Source organism: Chiloscyllium punctatum, chromosome 7, assembly GCF_047496795.1.
Source record: "Chiloscyllium punctatum isolate Juve2018m chromosome 7, sChiPun1.3, whole genome shotgun sequence".
Classification (NCBI taxonomy): Eukaryota; Metazoa; Chordata; class Chondrichthyes; order Orectolobiformes; family Hemiscylliidae; genus Chiloscyllium; species Chiloscyllium punctatum.
Genome location: NC_092745.1, coordinates 43,849,958 through 43,858,204, shown reverse-complemented (window position 1 = coordinate 43,858,204; position 8,247 = coordinate 43,849,958). Strand labels below are relative to the sequence as shown.

Genomic DNA, 8,247 nt, shown 5'->3' with positions numbered 1-8,247 from the left:
TTGTCTCAGATTGTTAGCTACATTTAGGGAAATAATATGCATGTGCCAGTTATTATTTATTTTAGATAGGAGCAAAACAGTAACGGGAAATGGAGAGAATTATGAAAATTGATTATGTACCTCTGAACAGCTGAAGCAAATATTAAAATTAAGGAGTGATCTGCTCTGATCTAACCCAAAGAGAGGAAAATGGAAATAATCATTTTGCAAACTACTGTTCAATATCCAAACTTAATTTCCTTTCTAAGGCCATGAAAAGATCGTCTCTTCCTAAATCTGTGCTCATCATTTCTGAATGGACCTCTTTAATGTTAATGATGATCTCTCTTTGCACCTTCTCAGCAGCTGTTTGGTTACCCTGATGCATTTGTATACAATGATCTGTCTGTAAAGCACATAAGACAACATACTCTGTACCTCTTCATGTGCCAGTAATAAATCAATTAAATCAAAGTGGTGAAAGGAATGTTCCATAATTGGAACTGGCAAATGTTAATCCTTGATTCAATACCACCAGAATGAATAACTGGTTCTCTCATCTTATTATGGTTTGTGGTACTTTGCTGCACATAAATTTATAGTTGCGTTTGTCTTCAAGACAATGATTTAAATTCCAAAAGGAATTCATTGATTTTCATATTCTTTGTAATCTTCTGAGTGTAAGAAAGTTGGTTTATAAATGCAAATTTGTTCTCTTTTCTGGTTAAGATTGTGGTATATAAATGAAAACAACAAAGTAAAAGAATGAAGAAGGGAATAAGAGTCAGGTAGGCTGGGAATATTGCATTTAACTCATAAGCATTTTAAAATTGCTTATTTGCATGTTAGTTAATTGAAACTAACAATGTTGTCATCGCTCCAATGGAAGAGATCAAATTGTAGCAATTTCCATGATTTTGGAATCACAAATTAATTTGAATCTGATGGGGTGGTGGAGAGAACCGTGGGGACCATGCTATGTTTCTTCTTACTTCAGTCACACCAACCTAAAGACTTTTTTCCTGATGGCTTTAGAAATGGTGTTTTTGAAAGGCCACTTCCCACTGTTGCCCTGATCTATTGACAGATGACACTTGAAACGATGGACATCCATTGCTACAATTTTTATATTCATCAGCTATGACTCCTGAGGGACCATCCTGAGGCACCACTGATTGAATTATCTCCCTGTAGAAATCTATTCACTAGTGACAACTGTCTCGTATTGCTTCAGGAAACATCGAAGCTAATGGAATTTACACCTCAATGGTCTACCATCCTATCTCACCTATATTGGCATCCAGGCATCAATTTGTTCAGACTGTAAGCACATCTCTGTCACTTAGCCTGCTCTCATGCACATTTTATCTGCCACTCTGGATCCTCATTCATGGTTTCTCTTTCCCTTTTTCTTTTCACCTTTCCTGACATTTTAGCTTCTTTTGCTTCTTCATCTTCATGTATTCTTTCTTCATAAACAATTATTCTTCAGTATTCATATCTTTCATCATTAAAACTACCCCAGCCCTTGCTACAGCTAACCTGCTGCCAAAACCTTTATCTGTTACTTTTTTACTTCGAGACTGAACTGTTGCAATTTGGCTGGACTCCCAAGTTCTATCTTTTACAGACTTGAGGTCATTTAAAAATTTTGCTGCCTATGTCTTATCTCATGCCAGGTCCTGCTCACTAATCACCCTTATGCTAACTGATCCATACTGATTACTGGTTAAGAAACAGCCTGATTTAAAAATTTTAAATCACTCCACAGCCTCTCCCCTCATAACTTCTTTTTAAAAAAGGTCAGACATTAATATTCCACCTAGCGAGTTTTGAGGAGATTTGTGGCACAAGTTGAGGTTCTGGATGTAAGTTTGCTCGCTGAGCTGGAAGGTTTGTTTTTTAGACATTTCGTCATTATGCTAGGTAACATCATCAATGAGCCTCCAGTGAAGCACTGGTGTTATGACCCACTTTCTATTTGTGTTTAGGTTTCCTTGGGTCGGTGATGTCATTTCCTGTGGTGATGTCATTTCCAGTTATTTTTCTCAGACGGTGGTAAATGGGGTCTAAGTCGATGTGTTTGTTGATAAGAGTTCTGGTTGGAATATCATGCTTCGAGGAATTCTGTCTGGCTTGTCCTAGGATGGATGTGTTGTCCCAGTCGAAGTGATACACCTCATCTGTATGTAAGGGTACGGGTGATAGTAGGTCATGTCTTTTTGTGGCTCTTTGATGTTCATGTATCCTGATGGCTAGTTTACTGTCTGTTTTGTCCATTGTAGTGTTTGTTACAGTTCTTGCAAAGTATTTTGTAAATGACGTTCATTTTGCTTCTTGTCTTTTAGGGTCTTTGAAGTTAATTAGCTGCTGTTTTAGTGTGTTGGTAGGGTTGTGGGCTACCATGATGTCAAGAGGTCTAAGTAGTCTGGCAGTCATTTCTGAGATGTCTTTGATGTAGGGGAGTGTGGCTAGGGTTTCTGGATGCATTTTGTCTGCAAGTTTGGGTTTGTTGCTGAGAAATCGGAGGACTGTGTTCGTTTCTTTTTGAATACACTGTATAGGTGATTGACCTCTGCTCGTCATAGTTCCTCTGTGCTGCAGTGTGTGCTGGCTCATTGAAATAATGTTCTAATGCAGCTTTGTTTGTGGGAATTGGGATGATTGCTTTTGTAGTTCAGTATTTGGTCCGTATGTGTTGTTTTCCTGTAGACACTGGTTTGAAGTTCCCCATCAGCTGTTCGCTCTACTATCACTAGTATCCTTACATACAGATAAGGAAGGACTCCACTTCGACTGGAACAATACATCCATCCGAGGACAAGCCAAACAGAGACTTGCGTGAGAATTCGTAGAAGCATGGCATTCCAACACAGAACTCTATCAACAAACACATTGACTTGGACCTCATTTACGACCCTCTGAGAAAAAGAACAGGAAATGATGTCACAACAGAAAATGACATCACCAACTCAAGGAACATAAATAGAAAGTGGGTCATATCACCAGTCCTTCATTGGAGGCTCACTGATGATGTTACCTAGTATGGTGACAAATTGTTTGAAAATGAACCTTCCAGCTCAGCAAGCAAACTTAATTCTAATAATCCATTTTTTAAGAACTATTGGATGTCTCAAAACAATACTTCTGGTGCAGTCACTTTTGAAATTTCAGAAACACTCCTCTAGTCTTACACCTCCCGTGATCTTTATACTCTGCCAATTATGGTCTTTTGAACATTTCCCATTTTAATTTTCCAACTATTCATGGCTGTATCTTCTACTGTGAAGATCTTCAACTCTGGAACTTTCTTCTTGGTTATTTCCAACTAGCCTGATATTTCTATACGTGACTTGGTGTGGATATTTCAAATTCAGTTTGGCTCTTTGGAACTCGGTCTTGAAATGTTAATTTTGTTTCTCTCTCCACAGGTGGTGTCTGATCTATTGCATTTTTCTAGCACTTTGGTCGTTGGATCTGAAATAAAAGTTCAATATTTGCTTCATTTGCAAATTGTAATGGAAGATTTGGTTTCTATCAAAATATTTTTTAAGATCCTTCATTACACATTTCATGTGTACGTCCACATTTCTTTTCCTTTTTAAATCCTATGTCCACTTTTTATTTAAAGGTAAGTATTTGGGTAAAATTGTCATCCTTTTCATCCCTGCAGCATCACCAGAGGCAGGATGTGTCATTACACAATGACAAGTTTACACAGGTAATTGCCATTACAAATGTTGCCATGTGCAAGTTAGGTGAATTGGCTATGCTAAATTGCCCAGTGTTCAGGGATAAATTATAATAATAGGGTAGGGGAAAATATCTGGATGGGTTACTCTTCAGAGGGTCGGTGTGGACTTGGTGGGTTTCCACACTGTAGGGATTCTATGATCCTGTATATATAGGAAATTAAATGTAGGATTACATTGTATTGATAGTCATTCTTGCAGTGATCCCCATTTCAGTTGTTGACACGTCGGTTATACCTACGTGGGACAGGGGCGTGAGACTGGTGTTACGCTTTCTGAGAGGGGTGGAAATATGAGTTAAGCAGGAGAGAAATACACACAAAAAAAAATGTACGCCAGGGGTGCCACCACTCCAAAGCAGAAGATGGGGGAAATGTTTAGGGCGTATTGCTGAGAGAAGCAGTGTGTGGTGGGTTGGGTCATCTGCCTCGTTGGTGGTTTCCCCTTCCTGTCGGTGCAGCAGGATCAGGGACCGGGTGCGGATTGAGGGTTTTGTCGGCACTCGGAGGGAGGTGGTCGGTGTGCGGTGTGCGGGCACCGCATTGCCACATGATCGGTGAGGAGGCAGCGGTGGCGGGACGGTCACATTGAGCGAGCGAGCGAGTGAGTGAGTGAGTGAGGAGCCGAGGGCCCGGAGCGCGAGCCGCCAACCGACCCGGCGCGAGGGGCTGGAAGCAGCTGGTGAGTGAGCGACAGTTGGAGCCGCGGGCTGAGGGGAACGCGGTTTTTTTAAAAAAAAATAACAACAACAACGGCCCGGCGGAGGCCTCAGGGCCGAGAACGGCACCGGGATGTCGTCGGTGAGGTGATGGTCCCTTCTCGTAAATGGACAGTGAGGAAGCCGTGAAACGTGCGGCGGCCAAGCGGCCCCCTTTCCCACGCCCCGCTCACTCGCCCAGTGAACACACATTGACCTCCCACTCGCCCACCGGTGGACCCCCCCCCTCTCCCCGTGCCTCCACTCCAGCCCCAAAACGCACCGCCCACACACACACACTACCCCCCCCACCCCCCCCACACACACTAACCCCCCCACCCCCCCACACACACTACCCCCCCCCACACACACTACCCCCCCCCCCACACACACACTACCCCCCCCCCCACACACACACTCTACCCCCCCCCCACACACACACTACGCCCCCACCACACACACTACCCCCCCACCACACACACACACTACCCCCCCTCCCCCTCCCCTCTCCCCCCCGCACGCTCTCCCCCCCTCCCCCCGCACGCTCTCCCCCCCCTCCCCCCGCACGCTCTCCCCCCCCCGCACGCTCTCCCCCCCCGCACGCTCTCTCCCCCCCCCCCCCACGCTCTTCCCCCCCCCCACGCTCTTCCCCCCCACGCTCTTCCCCCCCCCACGCTCTTCCCCCCCCCACGCTCTTCCCCCCCCCACGCTCTTCCCCCCCCCACGCTCTTCCCCCCCCCACGCTCTTCCCCCCCCCACGCTCTTCCCCCCCCACGCTCTTCCCCCCCCCCCACGCTCTCTCCCCCCCCCACGCTCTCTCCCCCCCCACGCTCTCTCCCCCCCCACGCTCTCTCCCCCCCCACGCTCTCTCCCCCCCCACGCTCTCTCCCCCCCCCACGCTCTTCCCCCCCCCCCACGCTCTTCCCCCCCCCCACGCTCTTACCCCCCCATGCTCTCCCCCCCCCCCCGCTCTCCCCCCCCCCCCCCTCCCCCCCCCCCCCCCCCGCTCTCTCCCCCCCCCCCAGGCTCTTTCCCCCCCCCCCAGGCTCTCCCCCCCCCAGACTCTTCCCCCCCCCCCCCCCCCCCCAGGCTCTCCCCCCCCCCCCCCCCACGCTCTCCTCCCCCCCCCCCCACGCTCTCCCCCCCCCCCCACGCTCTTTCCCCCCCCCACGCTCTTCCCCCCCCCCACGCTCTTCCCCCCCCCACGCTCTTCCCCCCCCCACGCTCTTCCCCCCCCCACGCTCTTCCCCCCCCCCACGCTCTTCCCCCCCCCACGCTCTTCCCCCCCCCCCCCACGCTCTTCCCCCCCCCCCACGCTCTTCTCCCCCCCCCCCACGCTCTTCCCCCCCCCACGCTCTTCCCCCCCCCACGCTCTTCCCCCCCCCACGCTCTTCCCCCCCCCCACGCTCTTCCCCCCCCACGCTCTTCCCCCCCCCACGCTCTTCCCCCCCCCACGCTCTTCCCCCCCCCCACGCTCTTCCCCCCCCCCACGCTCTTCCCCCCCCCCACGCTCTTCCCCCCCCCCACGCTCTTCCCCCCCCCCACGCTCTTCCCCCCCCCCCACGCTCTTCCCCCCCCCCACGCTCTTCCCCCCCCCCACGCTCTTCCCCCCCCCACGCTCTCTCCCCCCCCCCCCCACGCTCTCTCCCCCCCCCCCACGCTCTCTCCCCCCCCCCCACGCTCTCTCCCCCCCCCCACGCTCTCTCCCCCCCCCCCCCATGCTCTCTCCCCCCCCCCACGCTCTCTCCCCCCCCCCACGCTCTCCCCCCCTCCCCACGCTCTCCCCCCCTCCCCACGCTCTCCCCCCGCACGCTCCCCTGCCCATATGCTCGCCCCCCCCGAATGGCAGAATAAAAAATATCTGTTTAGTTTCATATTGTGAAGCCAACTCATCCGAGTTGACTAGTCTCACTAAATAGAATTCCTTTGTTTAGAATTCATGAAGTTTTTGTTTTTGTGGTATTGAGTGAATCTACAACTTTTACAATTAAAGAATCAATTTGATTACATAATAGTCGTGGCATTAAATAATTAACATAGTTAATTCAGCTATGTACAGTGGCAAATCTACTTTGGAGTAAATGTTTAATATTGTATCCAGTTAAAAATAAATATTCAGTTATGAATCCACCAAAACATAAATTAAAGATTTGCAAACAAGTAACATGTACAAGTTGTACCTTCCATCCCAGTATAAATTTGTAGTTTGTCTTTTTTGGAGAATTCAAATTTACGTACTTTTCAAAAATAATGAAGTCTGCAGTATGTCATGTATGAAGGCTAACTTTAAAGAGGACCTCTGTTGTATGTGGATCTGGAAAAGTAATACCTTCTGTTGTCATGGTTAATTCATCTTGAAAGGGCGAATTCTTGATGTATCAAAACAATTTAATGGTAAACAAATTTCAGAGTTCAGCATCAGAGTTAGCAGGTGCACTGTTCTTAATGCCTCCCTGTGCTTGCAGCAAAATTTATTTATGAATCTGCCTTTGGCAGAAATTCAAGTTCTGTTTTGTATTTGAAAAGAATAAACATTTTTAGAATTTGTATTAAGCATTTTTAACACTCGCTTATTAATTTTTTTATAACGGAGAAAGGTATTTAGAACATTTATGGGAAATGTAAATAGAATGGGTATGTTTCTGTTGTAAGTACAAGTCTGAGATTAGAAATTATAAGTTGTTCTGCAGCAGGCTTCATGTTATTTCTACTGCTTGATTCTAACACCATATATACTCAGGAGATAGTTCTGTGAATTCTGGGCATGTCCAATTTCTATTCTCATTGAATAAATTTTAACATTCTTCATGATTTGGAGGTTCTGGTGTTGGACTGGCGTGGACACAGTTAAAAATCACACAACAGAAGGTTATAACCTGGTGTTATGTGATTTTTAACTTTAAAAATTTTCAACAGCTTGGATTGGGTTGATTAGAGTGTCTTGACTAGTCAACTCTGTACAGATCATTTAAAACATGTTCAGTGAACCCATTGGAACTGCTGTCACATTTTAAATTAATTTGACACTTCCTTGGAGTTATATTTTGTGTACGATAATACGAATAGAGTGGGATGCTTTTTCTGGTTTTGATGTTGCTCCTCTGCCCATGGTCCATGACAGAGCACTTAACAAGAAGGACTGTAAAGTTGAACACACTTTCTCTATTTCTTCATATTTCTGCCTTTATATTCTATCTTTTGGTTTATTTTTCTAGGTTTAAAATGGCACTGGAGAGTGGCAACACTGTACAATACTTTTCACTGTATTTTGTTACAAAATACATGTGACAATTAATAAATAAAATCAATCAAATCAAATCAAACCAGGACTGATCGCTAGAATTGTACCAACTTGACTCGTGCTTTCATGTGTTATTTGCTGTGTGATTTTCTAGATTTGCAGTTTAATGCACCCTCATTTAACACTGACTTCATCCTTGCCTTTCATTTATCAAGGTTTTGAGCCTTGTAGTCTCCTTTTGCATCAGCCTTAATATTGAGAAGCTTGCTTTTTGCTTTGCTCAAGTTCTTTTCCTTGAATAAAAAATGTTTCAAGACTTGCGTGTTCTTTCTTCATTTGTATAGGCTTCTGAAATACCAGCTTAACATTCCAGGACTAGAGAATAATTGGAATCTAACCATTTCAGCCCCAGGATATCACTTCGAGTTCTCCATGGAAATGTCCTAGGCTCAACCACCTTGAAACTCTTCATCAATGGCCTTCATTTATCATAAGGTTAGAACTGGGAATGTTCAGTGATGATTGAATATTGTTCTGTTTCATTTGCTGCTATTCAGATAATGAGGCTGCCTGTCCCC

At 46.4% G+C, this 8,247-nt stretch overlaps 1 protein-coding gene across 4 annotated transcripts in view; it reads left to right on the top strand.

The window, feature by feature from the left end:
* The first annotated feature begins 3,879 nt into the window (after positions 1-3,879).
* The window catches only part of fam20b (FAM20B glycosaminoglycan xylosylkinase), a 162,279-nt gene continuing 157,911 nt past the window's right edge, over positions 3,880-8,247 (top strand). Inside the window, exons 1-2 of one of the 4 annotated variants that reach the window (XM_072573452.1) lie at positions 3,880-4,412; positions 8,014-8,164. The gene's annotated coding sequence lies outside the window, so the exon portion shown is untranslated. The remainder of the gene's footprint in view (positions 4,413-8,013; positions 8,165-8,247) is intronic. The other 3 variants (XM_072573451.1, XM_072573449.1, XM_072573450.1) reach the window with 3 other exon arrangements.